The following is a 22,462-nucleotide window of genomic DNA, read 5'->3' on the forward strand; positions in this document are numbered from 1 at the left end:
AGCTCTCAATTTAAAAACACATATGTATGGCCCAAATATATCGGACTCTCATTGTTTAGAGTTAGGACCACCCTATTAGCAAAATCGCCGTGGAGTGGCAGGTGGCTTTAACATACATTTGCAAATGTGTGCAACTAAGACTTTTGCATTTTTATCTACTGCAGAAATGGCAGATCTGTTGCTGGCTATAGCAGTGTGCTGGGGGATTTCTCTGTGTGTTTGTTCCTAGAAAAATAAAAAAAACAGAGGTCACAACAGCCAATTGTTTATAATGTTACCAGTCCAAAGAGTAGGGGGTATATTTACTATACAGTGGGTTTGAAAAAGTGGAGATGCTGCCTATAGCAATCAATCAGATTCTAGTTAACAGTTATTTAGTACATTCTACAAAATGACAGCTAGAATCTGATTGGTTGCTATTGGCAACATCTACACTTTTTCAAATCCGCAGTTTAGTAAATATACCCCTAAGAGTCGGCATCAGGATACTCAGAAGACTGCAGGCAGAAAGGAGGACCTCTGTCAATTACAAAGCAGCAGCCAGCTGACGGTTTGTGAATGTGGGAATCATTTCTTCATTCGTTCTACATTATGAGAGAATAGGTAGGCACATAGAAGTTTAATATGGAGGAACCAGTGGTCGTATTGGGCTGGCATACCGTGGTATACCATACCGCCTCTTCTCCTACTGCCCTCATTATAAAACTAACAAATTCCATTCACTTAAAGTTTCCATACCATCCCTTCTAAATGTCAACTTCGACCACTGGGAGGCACTGATTGGGGAAATAGGAAAGGGACAAGAGGGTGTTGTAGGCCAGGATGAGATGGCTACTGATGAGAGGAATTGAGAGGATAGGTCAAAGTTATCTGCAATGAAAATGCTCAGAAGCCACTTGAACTGACTGTTATTAGAGACAGCAATGTGCAGAATAGAGAAGTTTGATATTGCACAGAAAGTACAGTAAAATGCAGATTGCAGTGTAGATCAGTGTTCACTAGTATCCGACAAATCCTTGTCCGGGTACTCAGAAGACTGCATGTAGAATGGAGGGTTGTTGTAAACTGTGAAGAGGTGGGTTTCCTCCAGTTGTTGATAGAGGGAAAACTAGTGGGGACTTGTGTATTGTGGTACCTGTTGAAGAAGTAATTAAAGAGGTGGGGAAGAGGGTAGGTTAGGCCAGGAGGGGAGGGGGACAGAGGAGAGATAACACAAGGAGGAATAGAGAGGGCATGTTAATGGAGCCTGTAGTGAAGAATTGTCAGAGGTAATTTGGAAGGACATCTATGGGAGTGAGCAATGTGAAGATGAGAGGTGCTGAATCCTGTGCACGTGAAGGATTTGTGTAATTATAGCATGAAACCAGAATGCGGTGATGGATATGAAATGGGCGAGATGGGATCAATGTCTACTACTACAAAGAGAAGCAATGTCAAAGCAGAGGTTTTGGAGCCAGGGATAGGGGATTTTAGAGATAACGAGAAAAGAGCTCTGCAAATTATGTCATGTCATTTTAATGCTATTATGTATTTTCTGAAAAGCAAGTGACTATACTTTATTATTTTGGCATGTTGCTCTCCTGCTTCAGGACAACAGCAGACCTTTTCAGTCAAAGGCTCCAGTAGAAGGCAAGGAACCAAGTTGCAATATCACATTAATAAGCAAACACATAAATAGATATGAATTAAAATGATTAAAGAAGATTAGTGGGAGTCTGCATGTCTAACAGCACATAAATATGTTATTTTACAGATTACCCATTACTTGACACCTCATCTTTAGCTGCAGTTGGAGCAATAATCGGAGCTGTCCTTGCTCTATTTTTAATGACCGTTTTCATGATAGTCCTTCTAACTTCTGGAAAGAACAGGGCTTCACACCATAATATAATGTGAGTATTTATTATTATTATTATTATTATATATATATATATATATATATATATATATATATATATATATATATATATAATCCTACTAACAGTAATAGGGTTGTTAACCATTGGGTAAAGACACTAAACATAGCAATATGTCAAATACAGTGTTTCTGTGATCCAATCTATTTTGTAAATGTTACTATACATTTGATACTTTACATTTTAACAGCACTTCAGTGACTACAGTGACTACAAGTCTACAGTGACATTCAGGAGAGCTCCATTGCTAATTCTCATTGCTGAAAAATACAAATACTAGTGTTGGCAGGCTTGGTGTAATTCTGCAGTCACATTCTACTGTGTTATATATGTTACACACAAAGAGGAGTGCTCCATTGCTAATTGTCGGTGCTGAAATAAAAATACTAGGCCTGGCAGGCTTTTCTTCTGAATTTGCAAGCAAAGTGTACGGTGTTATCAAAATGGATTCACAGCAGTACACAGAAGAGTAGGAGCACCAAGCAGCTGCTTCCACCAGTCATGATGATCGTAATCCCTCTTCGTCATCTGGTAAAGCCTATGTAAAAGTGCATAGTGTTTTTATGTCAGGGAAACAAAAATGTAAAAAAACACCTTTTACCTTGGTCAAGAAAAAAAGACCTGTAATCCAGGCAAAGTTATCTGCAGAAAAAAATAAAATTGCCAACATGCCATTCTACACACAAAGTGGCAAGGAAATAATGAGGCCTTCGCCTTTCTCTATGAGTGCGAGTTCTGCAAATGTCAGTGAGGCATCTTCTTGTAAGGTCAGTCAAGCAAGACCTTGTCATCCTGACTCCAAAGGTGGTGTCCAAATACTTTTACGTGTAAAAGCCGAGCTGGAAGAAAACAGTAAGGCATTAGAGAAAAATGTATGTTCAGATTCAGAAATGACACAAATCCCTGAGGAGAGTCTATCCACGAGTGCTATGTGTAATCATGACCATTCCATAAAGAAGGCCCCTTTCTGTATTTCTGCAGATGTGTGCCTGAACAGCCCGAGTATAGCCTGTGATACACAAATTGAGAATGCCACTTTGGAATTGGACGTCTGTAATGGTGGATTCCAGCGGTGATGAATTAATAATGTGTGAGGATGATGTACACACTGATGAGGGTGAGGATGATGACAACAACATCTTGTCACAGTAGGGTTCATTAACAGAACTGTTACCTTAGGTGCCTTAAGCCTATTGTTAGCTTGTTTTGTGGGGGCCCAAACAAACCAAGCACTTCAACCACAAGGAGTGGCACTTTTGTGGCTGAAGTGCTTGGTTTGTTAAAGTGTGCATGATCCAACATAAGGGTGGGTGGGAGGGCCCAAGGACAATTCCATCTTGCACCACTTTTCTTTTCTGCCACTGCTGTATGCCAATGTGTCCAGATGTGCTAGGAACTGCCGTGTGTTTAAGTCATTGCTCTGTCACTTAGCATCAAGACAGGTCGCTGCAGTATTTGTCCGAAAGTATATTAAAATAATATTGTGACCTGTGAGGTGGTCAAAATTGATGGAAAATGACTTGATATTAGTGTTATTGAGGTTACTAATAATGTAGGAACAAAAAAAGAGCAAAATTATGTGATTTTAGCATAGACCTGGAGACGGTATGTGTGGGCTATGACGTGGGAACCCACAGAGAACAGTGTCATACGTCAGGTCCAAGAGGGACAGAGAGGCAAGGGGTTCTATTCCTATCTCTTTCATACAATTCTGAACCTCAAGGCTCTATATCTACACCTTTAGGTGGACAAATTCCTCATGGAATCTATCAGATTAGTGATCAACGGATTGGAACCACTGGAGTTCCTGGCAACCATTGACATTCGGGATGTCTATCTACATGTTCCCATTTGGGAAGGCCACCAATCCCTGCTCTGGTTCACGGCGGAGGACTCCCATTATCAGTTCCGGGCTCTTCCCTTTAGCCTCTCCACGGCTCCAAGGATGTTCACCAAGATCATGGTGATAATGGCTGCACTGCTGCGCTTCAAGGGGGTCAGCACATTTTCTCACCTGGATGATCTGCTGATCAAGGCAGATTCGGACCAGCTACTAAGACAACATCTCTCTCTTACCATTTGTGTTTTGGAATAACATGAGTGGATAATAAATCTTCAAAAATAACAACTGATTACCAGGTTGCAAAAGATTATTCTTCTGGACACCAAAGTGCGCTCTCTTCAGAACTGTTGCGGAATTTCAGAGATGGCCGCTAACCGGTATTAGCGCAACTGAACAGGGAGGCGCGGAGTCTAACGTATCCCTGGTATTCACCAGGGACCACCGCAAGGGAGTTTAGCTGAAGAGAGTACGCAGGTCGCGGTTCTCCAAGACAGTCACCAGTGTAGCAACAGTAGTAGACAGGCATAATCAGGCAGTCCAGGTCAAAGCCAAACAAGCAGTGCCGTACACAGGGAGGTTCCAGAGAGAAGTCAGGTCAAGCCAAATAGTCAAACCAGCCGGGCAGCGAGGTACCAAAATGAAACACAGGAGAATAGTAACAGGAAGCCGGACAGAACCGAAGAACACTGGATCAGAAGTTCAGGAAGCGCTGGAGCGAACCAATACTCTGGCACCCAACATGTGTCAGATGGTGCTCTATAAACCATAAGGTGCATCCAGATTGGGTGATGGAGATTTGGCGGTCAGACATGCAGACCGCCGATAGGTGAGCGGAGATAGCGTCCCGCTGCCTAGCAACAGGACGCGACTGAACAGAGCAAGTGCACGCATTGCGTGGAAGGAACAAGGAGCGTCCCGCTGCTAGGCAACGGGGCACGGCTGCCGAGAAGGTGTAAGCGTTGGAAATCTGATTTTTCAAAAACTTTGACAGCAGAGGGGGGCATGTAGGTCTTTCTTATCCACCCAGGACCTTTCTTCAGGGCCATAACCCTTCCAGTGGACGAGAAACTGAGTCTTACCATGAATGGATCGGGATTTCAAGATGCATTCAATCTCATATTCGTCGCCCAAGGCCATCTTGCACACGGAGTGAAGGAGGTAGATGGAGCTTATAGGTAACCGCACTAATAATATGAGAAATGCGGAAGGGACCAATATATAGCACTCCATCCTTGAGGAGGGGTCAAGGATCCCCGATATCCAGGTTTTCTAGGGAATTGTTTAAAGAATTCTTTGAGGAATTTGTCAGCGTACAGGCGCTTCTGAGGGGCCAAAGAGCGTTCTTCTTGGCCGCAGCCCTTCCAATGTACTAAAAAATGGGTTTTTCTTTGGACTTTCTTGGAATCGAGAATCTTCTCCACAATAAATTCGTTAGAGCCATGCACATTGACTGGTCGAGGTTTAGATGGTTCATGAGTTTTAAACTTAGTAGTTGAGACAATAGGTTTCAAGAGAGAACAATGGAACGTATTAGGGATTCTCAACGAAGATGGAAGGCAACAGAATTAACCTTTTTAACTACAGGAAATGGTCCAATGAACCTAGGTCCCAATGTTTTGCACGGCTGTTTAAGCCTAATATTCCAGGTGGAAAGCCAGACTTTGTCTCCTACTTTAAGAGAACGGTTCCTGCAGTGACGATCCGCAAAAAAATTTGATCGAAAGAGGGCCTGGAGCAAGGCAGCATGGACCTTCTTCCAAATAATTCTGAAACTGTTGAACATATAACTGGAAGACCAGAAGAATTGATTGAGGAAAGTAAATTAGCCCTGGGATGGAAGCCATGGAGATATGCGGGTGGAAGAATGACAGGAGTTATTATAGGCGAATTCGGCCCATGGAAGTAAAGAAGACCAGTTGTTATGAAATTTGGAGACGTATAATCGAAGAAATTGTTCTAGAGACTGTTTAACTCTTTCTGTCTGTCCGTTTCACTGTGGATGATAGGCAGATGATAGACTGATGTTGATGCCAAGGTGTGTGCAGAAAGATCTCCAAAATTGAGCAATGAATTGAGAACCACCGTCACAGACAATATCTTCAGGCAAACCATGGAGACGGAACATATGGCGGATGAACAATCATACCAGAGTTTGAGCATTCGGTAGCCCTGCCAAAGGAATGAAGTGGGCCATTTTGCTAAATCGATCTACCACCACCACCCAAATTGTACTGTGACTGGATGACCAGGGTAAATCCACTATGAAGTCCATTGTAATGTGTGACCAATGGAGCAGACAAAGGCATAAGTTGACCCGACGGATAGCTTCTGGCAGACTTGTTTCTGGCGCAATCCTTACAAGAGAGAATGAAATCTCTAACATCAGAGGACAAGGAGGGCAACCATATTGTACATGAGAGGACTTCAGCGGTCTTAAAAATGTCTGGATGTCCAGCAATTTTATTTTCATGGGTTTCAGACAATACGGTGTTCCTGAGATGGACTGATACAGACAACTTGTCCAAAGGAGTCTTTGGAGGAGCAATTCTTTTAAATTTGTGGAGAGCAGCCCCTAGATCCTGGGTCAACCTTGTATGGATAGAAGAGGGAGGAATAATAGGGAGCGGAACAGTGGGTGGAACATGAGAGGAAATAAAACTTCAGGAAAGTGCGACCGCTTTAATATTCTTGGAGCCAGGTCTGTAGGAAATAACAAACTTGAAGCAGGTGAAAATCAATGCCCAGCATGCTTGTCTGGAATTTAGGTGTTTGGCGGATTCAATAAACAACAGATTTTTGTGATCCGTATGCACAGAGGTAATATTTAAAGCTCCTTCCAGCCAGTGTCGCCATTCTTCAAATGCCCATTTTATAGCTATGAGTTCACGATTGCCCACATCATAATTTCTCTCAGTTGATTAGAATTTCCGTGAAAAGTAGGCATATGGGTGTAATTTGTGGTCCAGAGGATCCTTCTGGGACAAAACTGCACCTGCACCTATATCGGAGGTATCCACTTCGATGACAAAAGGTAATTCGGGCTTCAAAAGAGGCTATAGCATCAGAGGTCCAGTTGACGGCATCAGCATCTTTACGGGTTAAAGCAGTAAGAGGAGCTACAAAGTCTGAGAAGGAATGAATGAATCTCCGGTAATAATTGGCGAAACCCAGAAATCTTTGAATGGCCTTCATATTAGTTGGGTGCACCCATTCTAAGATTGCTTGAACTTTGCTAGGATCCATTAAGAACCCATCTGGGGAGATAATATACCCGAGAAATGAGACCTTCTGGACCTCAAATTCACAGTTCTCTAACTTGGCGAACGGTTGATGCTGCCAAAGTTTAAGGAGGACCTGTTTCACATGAAGGCGGTGCTGGTTCATGGGTGGAGAAAAAATCAGGATGTCATCCAGGTATACCACAACAAAGCGGCCTAAGAATTCTCTAAGAACATCATTGATTAGGTCCTGAAAGACAGAAGGTGCGTTACATGAACCAAAAGGCATGACCAAATACTTATAGTGACCTGAGTGGGTGTTGAATGCGGTCTTCCATACGTCCCCATTTCTGATACGTAAAAGGTTATATGCTCCACGTAAATCGATCTTGGTAAACACTGAAGCACCTCTGAGCTGATCGAAGAGGACTGAAATGAGTGGAAGTGAGTAAGTATTTTTAATGGTGATTTTATTCAACCTGCGGAAGTCTATGCAGGGTCAAAGAGTCCCGTCTTTCTTGGAGACAAAGAAGAACCCAGCTCCTATAAGGGACATAGAAGGCCTAATAAAGCCCTTTTTAAGATTCTACTTAATATAATCCTCCATGACTTGCGTTTCCGGTACCGCGAGAGAGTATAATCTTCCTTTAGCGAGCTTAGAGCCCGGAACTAGGTCAATTGCGCAATCATAATCGCGATGTGGAGGTAATGTGTCAGCTGCCAGTTTGGAGAAAACATCCCGAAATACATGGTAGGTTAGAGGCAGCTGATCTAGCGGGACCTGGAGCAATCGGATGGGCAAAGATAAGCAAGATGAGGAGCAAGAAGGACTCCAGTGTATGATGTCCCCTTTGCTCCAATCGATAACTGGACTGTGGAGCTACAGCCAGGGATGTCCCAGGATTACAGGAACAGAAGGACAATTAATAAGAATGAACGACAAGGTCTCAGAATGTAGCGCCCCCAAGGTGAGCTGCAACAGAGGTGTCTGTGAACATATCTTTCTGTCCAGTAGAGGACCACCATCCAGGCCACAGACTCTGATGGGCGACTTAAGCTTAATGGCAGGAATCCTCAAGGAACAGGCGAAGTCAAGATCCAGAAAATTCCCTGCAGCACCACTATCTAGGAAGGCAGAGACAGAAGTAGATTGTGCACCAAAGGAAATCACCTCAGGAACCAGGAGTGCATTCTTGGAAGATATTATCTGCAGACCTAGACGAACCTCTTCCACGTTCTTTAGGCCTGTTCTTTTCCCGACTTGTCTGACTTGTTGGGACAGCTTCGGAGGAGATGGCCCCTATTGCCACAATATAGACAAAGGCTTAAGGTACGTCTCCGTGTTTTTTCTTACGATGTGAGGCGATAAGCACCTAGCTGCATGGGCGCAGCGGTTTCAAATGGTACAGCAGAAGGAGTCAGAAGAGAGCATGAGGAAACAGTTGTATCCTTCTCAGCTTTTCTTTCTTTAAATCTGCGGTCAATTTTGATGACCAATTGCATCAGATTCTCCAGTGAGGTTGGTATTGGATATTGCACCAGAGAGTCTTTTATTTGTGCGGAAAGGCCCAAGTGGAACTGGCTCTGAAGTGCAGGGTCATTCCACTCGCTGTCCGTGGACCAGCTCCTGAACTCCGCACAATATTCCTCAGTGGTGCGACGGCCCTGCTTCAGGGCCCTGAGATGAGATTCAGCTGAGGCCACTCTGTTCGGGTCATCATAGAGCAGACCCAAGGCATTAAAGAATACATCAACGGACTGTAATGGAGGACTAGCGAGAGCAAGACTAAATGCCCAGGACTGGGGATCACCTTGTAGAAGGGATATAATGATGCCAACCCTTTGAAGCTCCGATCCAGATGAACGAGGTGTAAGGCGAAAATAAAGTTTACAACTCTCCTTAAAGTTGCAAAATAAGGTTCTATCTCCAGAGAACCGATCTGGCAGATTCAATTTGAGTTCCACAGTAGGAGCCAGGGGAGCTTGCTGGGCTTGTAATGCTCTAGCAGCTTCTTCTTGTGCAGACAATTGATGCAACAGACCTTGGACCATCTGGGATAAAGTTTTGATTTGGCCCGTCAAAACTTGAGCTGGAGAAGGATTTGTCCTTTCATCCATGGAAGTGACTTCTTCCTCTCTTCACTGGCCAGTTATAATGTTAGGCTGACAGGTCTTGTAATAAACTTTCAGAACTAGTGGCATAGATCTTCGCCTATAGCAGCTGCCTTTCCCGTAGAGCTTGAGGCGCTCACAGGTACTTGGATGCCCCAGGTCTTAACTCTGATGTAGTGCAAGTTTATTAACAATACCGCAGCGGAAAGGCACGAGGAGAAATCCAGATGATAACAGGTGGTCAGACATAAGCTGAGGTCAGGGGTCCAAAGCAATCACAGGAGTAAAGGAACAGGCCAGGGCTGGCAGGGATGTCCAAATAACAATCCAAAAGGTCGGGGTCACCAGAATGTAAGCAGAATCCAGAAACAGGCCAGGGGTCACAACGAGACATCCAATAACAGAGGGGCAGACTATCCACAGGAATCAGAACGGGAGCAGGTCAGCAACAGACATTATCTATGCTATAACCGGCAGGGAGGCTAAGCCCTCCATGCCTTATATACACAGACTGACCAATGGAAGCGGAGTAGCCCAGCAGGTGAGTTATATCCCCCAGATGATGATAAATTAATTAGATGCGCACGCGCCCGGCTGCTCCTAATGTCGGGGCGCGGTGTTAGAAAGGACAGCGGCCCAACCGTTGCCTTAGCAATCTCCGGAACGAATACCGGAATTGACATCCCGATCGTCATGGAGACAGCTGGGACGAGGCTGAGCAGTGAGTCGCGGTCACTAGGCACCGCCGCGACTCGTAACAGTATGCATGAAGCTTCTTGCCCAGATTTTCTGCACGTTCGAGACACTTCACTTCAGGATATTCCATTCACGAACATTTTAGTTGACCTGTTGAAGAAATGGACGGGCTCCACTATTCCCAGTTGATCCAGTTGTCTCAGGAATCCCGTCTGTCTCTTCGCTGGCAGCTGATAAAGGATCTTCTGTCCATAGGCAGTTCCTTTGCCACATGGTGTTGGACCATTGTCACAACAGATGCAGGCCTCCTAGGTTGGGATGCTGTGGTGTTACACTTGCATCTTCAGGGGACCTGGTCGCGTCAGGAAACCTCGCTTCTGTCTAGGAATTTAACTTTATGTTGCTAGCTCTTCAGTGGGCACAGCAAGTTTTGCAGGGTACACTGGTACAACTCCTGTCCGACAATGCCATAGACGTGGCATATGTAAATCACGAGGGAGGCATGCAAGTGGCAGCTCAGATTCTGGCTTGGCTGGAAAGTTTGCTCCGACCATATCAGCAGTGTTCATTCCGAGGGAGGCGGACTACCTCAGCATACACGAGATGCTGCCTGGTGAGTGATCCTTCCATCCAGAGGTTTTTCAGTTGTTGGCCCGGAGGTGGGGACTGCCCGACATCAACCTGATGGCTTCTCGTCACAACAGGCAAGTGAACAAGTTCTGCTCGAGAACCAGGGATCCTCTGGCGGTAGCAGTGGACGTAATGACCATGCACCGGGAGTTCCAGGTTGGATATGTGTTCCTCCCATTCCAATGCTGGCCCGAGAACTCAGACGAGTGAAACAAGGAGGAATAACTGTGATCCTGGTGGCTCCATATTGGCCACGTCGGACCTCGTTCACAGACATTTTGCGACTGGCAAGTGAGCAAGGGCAGCGTCTACCACTTTGCGACGACCTGCTACTACAGGGCCCGTTTCGGTTCCAGGACCTTCATCGGCTGGCTTTAATAGCGTGACTATTGAAGTCAGTCTTTGGTGGGCAAATGGTTTATCCACCAGAGTAGTGGACACTATGCTGCCAGCTGGGAAGATGGCTTCTGCCCGCATTAATCACAGAGTGTGGTGTATCTACTTCAGGTGGTGCAAGCGTTGCTCTTTCCACATGAGGGCTTTTTGACTTTGTAGGCTCTTGGCCTTTCTTCAAGATGGTTTGTCTACGGGTCTTAGGCTTAGCTCTCTGAGAGTCCATGTATCGGCCCTCACTGTCTATTTTCAGAAGAAAATTGCGAGTTGAAGGAAGTGAGGACCATTCCTCAGGGGGTCTTGCATATCCAGCCTCCTTATGTTCCGCCCACAGCTCCCTGGGACCTGAACTTGGCGCTAACTATGCTTCAGAGTGCACCCTTTCAACTATTGAGCATGGTCGAGTTCAGGTTCCTCACGTGGAAGGTGTTTCTCTTGGCCATAGCATCTGCACGAGTGTCAGAACTTGGAGCCCTTTCTTACCGCTCGCCCATGATAGGGTCCCTTCTTATCAACCTAAGGTGGTTTCAGGTTTCACCTGAATCAAAAGATCGTAGTACCGGCTTTCTGGGTGCGGGATGGATCTTTGGGCATCCAATCCGAGGAATCCTTGAATTTTGTTTGTGCCCTCCGCATATATGTCAAACTTCGGACATTCGCAGATTCCCTCTTTGTGCTGTTTGCAAGCTTATAAGAGGGGATGGCTGGCTCGCCAGGTGGATCACATCCACCATTAGGCAGGCCTATGTCACGATAGATCGGCCTGAACCTAGCCATATTGTCGCCCATTCCAACCGCTCAGTGGGTGCATCTTGGGCTGCACGAAATGGATTTTCAGTGGATCAGCTTTGTAGAGCAACCGCCTGGTCCTCTATCCATACCTTTACTAAGTTTTACCAGTTTAACGTTTTTGCATCCTCTGACGCCATTTTTGGCCAGAGGGTGTTTTGCCTGCTGGGCTATCAGAGTGGTCCTTCCTTTAGGGGCTGCTTTAGAATGTCCCCATGGTAGCAGTGTCCCCCAGATAGGATGAAAAAGAAAGGAGGATCTTTATACTTATGATAAATTCTTTCTCTGAGTCCATCTGGAAGACACTGCGCTCCCTCCCTTCTGCTCTTTTCTCAGCCCCTTCCTTGGGGCTTAACAAATATACTGAGGATGCAGGGAGTTGCAGAGGGGAGGATTCTGTCTGAAGGTTAAACAAATAAATAACTGTTTAAGTGCCAACGCCTAGCTCCCCTCATACAACCCCATGGTAGCAGTGTCCCCCAGCTGGACATAGATAAAAAGATTTATTGAAAGTCTAAAAATCCTTCTATTCCTTATTTTATTTAGATTTTTTAATAAATGGAGTGTCCAATCAAACATCATAATAAATTAAAATAAATTAGCCTAATTTTTTTTGCTAAGCAATAGATGACAATTGCTGAATTAAACAATTCAAATTATTGTCATACAAACAGCTATTGTTTTGCCGTTTTTATGCATGTCACAGTCTGCATCTATTATAGTCTTTTGTTTCAGATAAATTATATTTGCATGTCTCAACTCTTGGTAGTGCGCATGGGCTGCACACTTGCTTTAATCAGGCATTGACTAGACCCTCCATTCAGTAAAATGAATGAGGATCTGCTTTATGATTCACCAACAATATTTTTTATAACTTTATTTGTCAAGATTGGGATACATGGCATATTTACAATAGGTTACTTCATACTTACAAACACACATATAAGGGGCGCTAATTAACCTAAAATGTCCGACCAAGATGCTGCTATCCAAGCAGGATCTGGACCTGCTGATGTAGATATAACTAGATAAAAATATATGTGGTAGCACAAAACTCAGATCAGCACAATTGTTTTAATAATCACACATAGAAATTCAATACAGATAATTATAAATACTTCAGCGCACACTGATATTATGTACTAATAAAAGGAGGCTGTGCAACAGGTCAAATTAAATGACTTGGTGAAATCACAATATCACTTAATATAAAAAATAATACCACAGTGTGGGGTCCATCCAAGTTTGGAAGAACCACATGGGGTAAATAACAATAGCAACAGACTGGCTTATAGATTGATTCACATCGATATATGTGTATAGTCGCTATATTCAAATTATCATATAGAAATCGGAAAGTCTAAGCCGGCATAAAGCACTGTATTTCAATGAATTGAGTATGTGGTCCCAGCCTATAGATGGGCTTGATGTCCTTCACTCTAGGTGTATCACAATGTATAGTCCACCTTGGTTCCAAGAAACCGTGTGAGGTGAGTGAACAATGCTGACAACATCTATCTGACTTCCGAGTTGTTTATCACAGCTGTATGCGTATAATCACTCTCCTTGAAGTCTCATATGGGAGTATAAAAAGTCTCAGCCGGCATGGATTATTGTGTTGTTGTATACAAGCATGTGTTAACAACCTGAAAGCGGGCTCAGTTTCCTCCGCTCTTGGATATGAATTCTCGTAGGTAAGCGCAAGAGTCCTGGCTGACTTAAAACAATTGAATGTTCAAAAGAGGCAAAAAGGTTTCAGACCTGTGTGTTAGATTCGGTATCCTCCGCTCACAGCATAGATTTGAGCCTGTAGTCACTCTAATCGAGCTGGAAACAACAGTCCTACCCCGGGGTGTATGGAGTGAGAAGTTTTCAAATCTCCGGATGTTCAGTGTACACTGAATGGTCTGCTTGACGCGTTTCTAGGCACATAGCTGCCGTTTCATCAGAGGCAATAGTTCTCACTCCATACACCCCGGGGTAGGACTGTTGTTTCCGGCTCGATTAGAGTGACTGCAAATTCAGAAGAAAAGCCTGCAAGGACTAGTATTTGCATTTCAGCAATGAGAATTAGCAACGCAGCTCTCCTTTTTGTGTTGCCTATATAACACACTTTTGGAGTCAGAACAGGGGCGGATCCAGACTTTTGCCCTACCCCGGGCGATTTTAGGGGGGTCAATTTAGGCCCCGCCCCCTTTCTAATTTCTACGGCTGCCGGCGGCTGCACACTATGTGCAGGTCCGCTCAGCAGTGACAGTGTGCTGCCCCGCTGCTCTGATTGTGTTTAAAACACAATCGGAGCAGCCGGGCAGCACACTGTCACTGCTGAACAGACCTGCACAGTGTGCAGCCGCCGGCAGCAAGCCCCTGCTAGGGGGGGGCGATCGCCCCCCCCGGATCTGCCACTGAGTCAGAATGACAAGGTCTTGCATCATCATGACTGACCTTACAGGAAAATACCCCACTGACAGTTGCAGAACTAGCACTCATAGAGAAAGGCGAAGGCCTGATTCTTTCTTTGCCACTGTGTGTGTAGAATGGCATGTTGGCAATTTTATTTTTTTCTGCACTTAGCTATGCCTTGATTACAGATGTTTTTTTCTTGACCAAGGTAAAAGGTGTTTTTTTACATTTTTGTTTGCCGGACTTAAAAACACTATGTACTGTTACATAGGCTTTACCAGATGATGTACAGGGATTACTATAATCATGACTGGTGGCAGCAGCTACTTGGTGCTCCTGCTCTTCTGTGTACTGCTGTGAATCCATTTTGATAACACCGTACACTTATTTGTGCAAATTCAGAAGAAAAGCCTGCAAGTATATTTGTATTTCAGCAATGACAAAATTACCAACGCAGCTCTTCTCTGGAAACCGAGGCCGCCCATCTCTAGTTAGAACCTGGTAATGGGTTTTGATTTAGGTCATCACCTAAATGCCTAAAGATGTAAATGATAGTATGAAGTAGCGGTTCATATGATTTAAAGCCAGTATTTATCCAGTTGAGAGGGACTTGCCGAATATTGGTACCGTGGGAATATGAAGGTAATGAAACTGTTTACATTGGTGTGAGAGGATGGGCTGATTGGCTTTGTGGGAATAGCCACAGGTCCCAGACCTGAGTAAATCTGTTCTCTTTGTCATGTAGGTGGTATGTGATTTATGTGGATTTAATGTAGGATTTTTAAATGTAGGATTTAAGATAAGAAATTGAGGGGAAATTTTGCTGTTTCCATAACTTTGCGGTGACGCATTGCCACCAGGATATGCGAGGCAAGTTTGTGTCTTGTGACAGGACATAGCAGGAGAGAGGCCAGGTAGACTGAGATTTTTGGGAAGATCCACCAAATGTGGTAAAACGTGCCTTTCTGGCTGCATTCCCTCCAACAATTTGGAGTGGTAAAGGGAAACATAACATTTTTGGAGCTTTAGCCTGGTCTCTATTTATGTAGTTGTAGCTTTATAATTATATATACTACAATTAACAGATTAATTGAATAATATTTATACCATATTCTAGAACATGGCAGAATAAATATATTGTATTGTATTTTTACAGATTTTACTTTTACAGAGACAATCAAGTAATAAAGCATAATTAAACAAACACATCTCAACTATATTGTACCTTCAAATGATTTAAGTGTAATTAAAATTGCCCATAATACAATATTTTACTTCTTTACTTTTTAACAGAATTGAGTTGCCACCTACACATAAACCCTGTCCTATATTTGAAGATCATTCAATTTCTGTTGTTGGTAGAGAATATCTTTACAAGGTAGGCTACAAAGTCTGTTCCATAGAAATAATATGCAATCATGCTTTTGGCTCTTCTGTATTTTTCTAGAGATTGTCGATGTTAGTAACTTTAATATAAATAGAAATATTGCTGTAAAAGACTTATGACTTGATAATATTGATACTTATGAATGCTTTGTTAATGACATAGAATAAATTGTGTTTGTAACGTAATTTTTCATCGCTAATGTAACTCCTATTTGCTGTTGTGGGGGTATGTTATCCTCAATTCTTACCTTGACATGACCTTGAGTCAACAACATGATGTTGCCCAATCTCTCTCACCTCAGGCTATTGTAGCTTACATATTAGCAAATAGATGTCCCTGCATATACAGGTGTGAAGCAGATGCAGCAAGTGTAGTAGTGTACAGTAACCAGTGATAAAGTGAACAGGTACCAAATTGATTAAATACATTTAGTAGCTTATTGAGTCATTTATTTACATCTCACAATTTTAGTCTACACAGTCTATCACTTAGTAACCTGTTGGTATGTAATCACTTGGCATAAGAGCCATTATGGAATTGTCACCCTTTCTTTCCTACTTCTCTGCCTCTACACAGTTGTGGTCACTTACAAGCATCCAGGTACCTGCTTCCCTTCCCTCTGTTCTCTGGTCATACTTGGGGTACTATCAAATGTAGTCTCAATCCTGCCATTGTTGCCTCTCTGAGCGAGCACCAACACTGACACCTCTTAACTCACATGCAGTACAGGTTAGCAGAATTGTGCCCTGACTGTATACTCCTGACTCTCCACAGCATCACCAATCTTTTTGGGCGTTTTGGAGCCTCCTTCTTGGTTAAATACTTGGGTTCTGGGTAACACTCTTAAAAAGGCCTTTAAAGGGGCCAGACAAATCTCTCACACAAAAGGGGCATGACATTTACTCAATTACACTTAAGGGGTTGTTACACCAAGGTTGCTGAAATTTGTATTTCACAGCTGTATTTTATGTTTGGTGGCATGGTATGTAAGTTGTAAAAATAAAATATAGGTTATATGATTTTATTGATAATACATAATTACAGGTATAGAATTATGTGGAAACCCAGAGAGTTCACTGTGTCACTGTGGCTGTTTAATAAATAATGTAATGAAGAGGTGAGTATCAGGGTCAGTGTTTAGAAAATAAAAGAATAATTTTTAATGTAACTGATTTTAGGCAAGGTGCACCACCTAACAGAAAAAAAAACCTTAGCCAGATTACCTAGCCCAAACATAACAGATAATAGATCACTTACCTGTACATATTTATTAATAAGATAATTAAATAGTTAATGGATGTGGCATAGATCTGCAGGAGAGTGGAAGCAGATGAAAGAGCTCCTACAGATTGTTCTTTTTAGTGTTACTTGGTGGAACCGCCTTCCCCAAAACTAGTAGGTCACCTTTGCCTGGCCTTCTAAATTCTTTCTAGACACTTGTGGAGCAGGACTCTACTAGTTCGAATCCACTGAGATGGCGAATCACCGTTTACCATTTTGCACCATCACAGCACGATTACCATCAAATAGAAAATATTTGCTACCTATTCCTGCCATGATATATATAAATAAATAATGGCATTGCCAGTGAATTTCCAGTCAAACATAGTATAACCAGAACTGAATGAAGGCTTAGAAGAAGGGCCTTATTAGAGAGAGTAAGGCAGATAGAGTATATGGGTACTTTGATATCTCGACTGACACCGGGATTATGGTACAACATGATTTTATTATGAGGTCAACAGATCAGAGCTATACTGCACGAGACTCCAGACTAACTGAAATACCGGACAACGTAACTATATCACCCCAACGGTTTGAAACACTGGCCTAGTTGAACATTAACCAGCTGATTGTCATCTATCTTGTGCCCCTAACCTTTATAAAACCTATACTCTAATCTAACTTAACTTTACTAAATACCTTGTATCCAAGGAGCTGCAGATTCTTTATTTGCTCACACCTTTACTTTGTACAGATATGGGGGTAAATCAATCAAGCTCCGATTTTGAATATCCAGTGATTTTCTCACGTGTGTTTCATCTCGCAGATGCATTAAAGTGAGATTTGATGTAAAATCGCTGGAGATGTGTTTCTGTCAAAATCGCTATTTACAAAATCGATAGAGATCAAAGTCCCCACTGTTTGCCACTCTGACTATACAAGTCTCAAATGTATGGAGCTGCGATTAAGCAAACTCTCCTGAGTTTGCTTTAAAAATAGCCAGATACAACACGCTGCATCCTAGCAGTGTGATTAATAAACACATCACTGTTACACTGCCCTGTATAACTACAAGCACCAGCATATCCATGGCAGCCAAGGCATGCTGGCACTTGAAGAACCAGAAGTGTCAACATGCCCTGACACCCATGGCTGACAGACCTGTAGTACCACAACACAAAATGTGTACAAAACCACAACACCCTGTTTACAACCACACACTTTTAATAAAAATAATAAAACCCCAAAATACTTACCAATCTGATTTCTTCATCTTTTGTCAGCAGCTTTTAATCCCAAAATGCTTGAGCCATGTCCCAAATAATTTGTAATTCCAAAGTCATTGCATGTAAAGTCCTAAATAATTTGTAATTCCAAAGTCCCTGCTTGTAAATATCTTCAGTTCTTCTTGGCCAAAAAGACCCCCTTGTTGCTTGCAGTTTTCTTTCCTTCAGCCCAGGAGAGGCCCGATATTTGTAATCCAAATCCGGAACATGCTTAGTTAAAACAAAAAAGACAGACGACGCAGGAACAGCTTGTACACTGTACAAGCTCTGATACGCAATGAACTTGGCACAGGCGCAAGGTCTATTTATAGTATAAGGGGTTTAGCTAGCACAGGAGACATGAGAAAATGTGGAGCGACACAGGGGAGAAGTATAACCTTACATCATATAACATGTTTTATATTATACTATATATTGTCTTAAAAGCATCTTGTGGAAAGGTGGTGGAAAAAGGTTGTGAAAAATAGAGCTGACCCTGCCACTCATTCACCCACGAGATCACCATATCAACAATAACTACTGAAGTTTAGCTTCTTATTCTGTCCCTGACTCTCAGAGCTCATCAAACCTGCTGCAGAGTGCGCTCAGGTTCCTTCAGTACATAAGAGAGTGGTATCTGAGGGGAGTGCAGGTGGTAGGAGAGTACAGAGGAGGATATATATATGGACAGAAAATATAGTATGTATCTGAAGCATAAGGTGTCATATAGAAATAATACTTGTTTTAGAAGTACTTCATCTCACATTTGATAAATATAACAGATAGTGAATTACTGCTATTCTTTTGAAATTTGGAGATTTCCACACATACTAATGGCAGTTTCTGTGGCAGCAAGAATGAGAATCAAGAGCACTAAATGCATTTTGTAATGTCATGCACTTATTTTTGTACTATATAGAGAGATAAGGGCATGGCTTACCAAGTCAAAATATAAATCATCTGCGTGGTGCAAAATTAAGCTATGCAGATTAGAATGTTCTTTGCTGAAGGCAAACTAGGTGCTTCCTATTGTGTCCATTTACAAAACTGAGATTTTATGATATTGAACAGCATATTACAATGAATGGAAATAAAATATTTTGGGGCTGTTGCTGGTTTAGATGTGGAGAAAAGAGGTGTTTGCAGCCATCAAAATATACTGATATTTCTGCTTTTTTTGAGGCTTTGGCATTGTTTTCAATGGGACGCCTTTGCACCAACCAGCTGCACATTACACAGAAAAGCACACTTACAGGCCCATTCACTGCCAGCCAATCACAAGTGTTTTCCCACACTGGCTGCTTGTTATTGGCTGACAGTGGAAGCAAGATCCTGGCTTTGATCATTCCTCTTTAGTTACCCTTGATGTAATGGGTAGTGATCAATTTTGTTAATTAGCTTGGCCCCTGCAGCTCAGGGAGACTGCGATGAGGCACAACACTTTTCCCCTCAGAGCTGATAGCTTCTTGAAGGGGGTACATGCTGTTTATGCACCACTCCCCATAGAGTCAGCAGCCCAGCCCTTATAAGGTTGGAGCTGGTTTTCACTATAACACAGAGACTCCATGCTCATGGTCTCCGTTATACTGGACTGGGGCTGGTCGAAAAGTTTGGGAATGCTCACTGTCTGTGTTTTGATATTATTTATTTTTATTACATGGTGTGACAGCACTATACACAGAGAAAGAAGAATCACTAGTGGAACTTCTCTGCTTCTCTGCAAAACATCTCTATTTTTTGTTTTTTTCATCAAACAAATTTTATTTGTTTTCCGAGAAACAGTAATAGTCACATATTATCACCCACACAGGGGTATCATACAGGTATCATTAAGTATAGTAGTGTACATATAAGAAATAGTACAGTACAAAGATATAACTGTATTTTAGTTAATAAAGAATAAATGAAACTTTATAACCATATTGATTCTGTAGTGTTAATTCTATTTGTCATGAAGAATAAACTATATGAGAGTAAAAAAACAAAAGATATATCTACATATGATGTTCTGAGTAACCGGATACCAGCCCCCCCCCCCAGGGTTTTCACAGTTTCTCAATAACAAATGGTGATCTCCCCTATCGATACCAGATTTTCTCATATTTATCTAACTTGTTACGACTTGTATACATGTATCTTTCGTGGCCAACTATATCATTGACCAGATCCATCCAATCTCCAAAGGATGGAGATTCTGGCGCCATCCATTTCCTGTCAATAAAAACTCTAGCTAACTTAGAGTGAACAACAGCTGTCAAATTAGTTTATGTATATTTTCAGGTAGGCATAAACCAAATATACACATTCCCAGAGTAATAGATGGAATTCCCAAATCGAGTTTCATTATACAGTCCATGACTTCCCTCCAGAATGTAGCCACATGAGGGCAATCCCACAGCAGATGCCAGAAGGTGCAGACGAATTTGGAATCAACTTTAATGAACATTCTCAATTTGTTTACTAATATATTTATAATGGACCAGAATATCCATCACATCCTGGAGTCCTTTTTTACCTCTTTATATAAGTTATTTTATCAGTTTACTGGTTAACCCTGTTTTGAATATTTCTGGTTTCATATTTGTTGTTTTTCTTTTTGTCAATATTTTCCAGTTACATCAATAACATTTTTAAAAAACTTTTTATTTTAGATGAAAAGCCAAAACAATGTCACTGATGAAGGTGAGGTGCAGAACACAGGTCATTTTGACTGCAATCTTTGTTCATCATACAGTGTAGCACATCATAGGAATGAGTTTTATGAAGATCACAGGTCAAGACAAATTCACCTCATGGGAAGACAACATTATGTGTAATCTTTAAATTCTCAGAACATTTTGGTGTACAGATTAGTGGTTATTAGCATTGTGAGCTCATTCACAAGTGACTTGAGAATATTTGTATTAACTGATATTGGCTAAATTAAAATTTTGAAGATTTCAGTTAAAATGTCTTGTGAATATTTTTTTCTCTGAGTTGATTGTGAATGGCTGATTAATTTTGCCTTGTATGTTTTCTGCATATAACATAATGAAAGAAACAAACAGTGACTTGTACATTAAAAAAGGTGTGTTCTCTTGAACATGATTCATTGTTAACATATTGTACAATGGAATGCATAACAATAATTGAAGGCAAAACACACCTACGTACTTGTTTATTTGTAGCCTTTGAAATGTCATCATCAAAGTATGAAAAGTGTAACTTAATATAACAGATTACACAAGACGTATAAGGCCAGTTATTCACTGGTGTTAAAAATCATGATTTCTCTACCTTTATTTAATAATTGGTGCATTCTATTAATGGATCCAGCTCTAGATTCTGTACTTACACAAAGAACAAAATGTATTTATACCTGAGCTTCAAATCTTAATAGTAAACTTCTGAATGTGGTTCTAACAAATTGTCCACGTGTGGAAGGTGTAAAATATGTACCTATGGGGTACATGAGTGCACCAATTTCATTTCACACAATAATGGCCTCATTCATCTTTAACATTAATGGAACATGTATTGTAATATAACTCTTCTTCTGCATGTGTGGTATGCAATATATAGGGCGAACAATCAGGCCATTGAAAGAGCGAATCAATGAACATCAGAGCCACATAAAAAACAAGAATGCAACACCTGTAATTACAGAGATTTCTCAGAAGTACACAATGCTAAACTCTTTGTTTTTAAAGATTTGTGGCATTGAGACTATTCTGAAAGACAATCGAGGTGGTGACAGTTTGGCCTACCTACACAAAAAGGAGAACTTTTTGATATGTTCCCTTAATACTTTAATATCCATGATGGCTTTGACTTCAATGTCTTTCCAGGAAGCTAATCTTAATATACAAATATGCTAGTTTTATTATGACTTTTTCATATTTATTTTGTTTCCTTATATATGATCATCTTTTTATCCACAACTATTTAAAATGTTGCACTAAGTCTCTTGCACTAAGTTTTAAATATATTTATTTTTTGAATCAAATACAGAAGATGGTTATTAGGTTAATTGACTTAAATAACCTTGATAACAAATACATTTATATATGACATCAGCTGTATTGCTGTGCTTGAATTGCCTCCTTATTCTTTGTAGAAATAGAATCCAAATTGTGTAGCTTAGAGGTATACACCACAATCTGTCCAGTGCTATTCATACTTATCTGCTGTTTTATCACTTCACTAATGTAAGTGGAATTGTATGCAGGTGACATAAAACTGAATCAGCAGGCAGGGGAATAGTCGTGGAAGTCAAATATTCAAAACCTGTTAGCGCAGTACAAAGTTAGGATCCAAGTCTTGCGAAAATAGGAACAAGCCAGGTCCATAATCAGAAGTCATTTAGTAATCAGGATACAAGCTCAGGAGCTCAGAACTGCAAAGCTGGTACTCAAGCAGAAAACAACTTTTAGAGCATGTCTAAATACTGATTGGGAGTTAAACTCTCTGCCACTGTGATGCCAGCGACCACCTGATTGCATCTCACTGAACTTGCATCAGCTGTGATTGCCATGCTGTAAAGTGAAAGAGATCTAACTGCTGGATTGCTGACAGTGCCCTCACACTTAAGCGTTGACTCCAAACAC

At 41.8% G+C, this 22,462-nt stretch overlaps 1 long non-coding RNA gene across 1 annotated transcript; it reads left to right on the plus strand.

Annotated features, from left to right (window-relative positions):
* Window positions 1-1,559: 1,559 nt before the first annotated feature.
* LOC142101640 (uncharacterized) lies at window positions 1,560-20,788 on the plus strand. The gene is made up of 3 exons (XR_012679089.1): window positions 1,560-1,892; window positions 15,294-15,378; window positions 20,528-20,788. It is a non-coding gene; the product is annotated as an uncharacterized LOC142101640 (long non-coding RNA).
* Window positions 20,789-22,462: the final 1,674 nt, after the last annotated feature.

The sequence above is a fragment of the Mixophyes fleayi genome, chromosome 9, assembly GCF_038048845.1.
Source record: "Mixophyes fleayi isolate aMixFle1 chromosome 9, aMixFle1.hap1, whole genome shotgun sequence".
NCBI lineage: Eukaryota > Metazoa > Chordata > Amphibia > Anura > Limnodynastidae > Mixophyes > Mixophyes fleayi.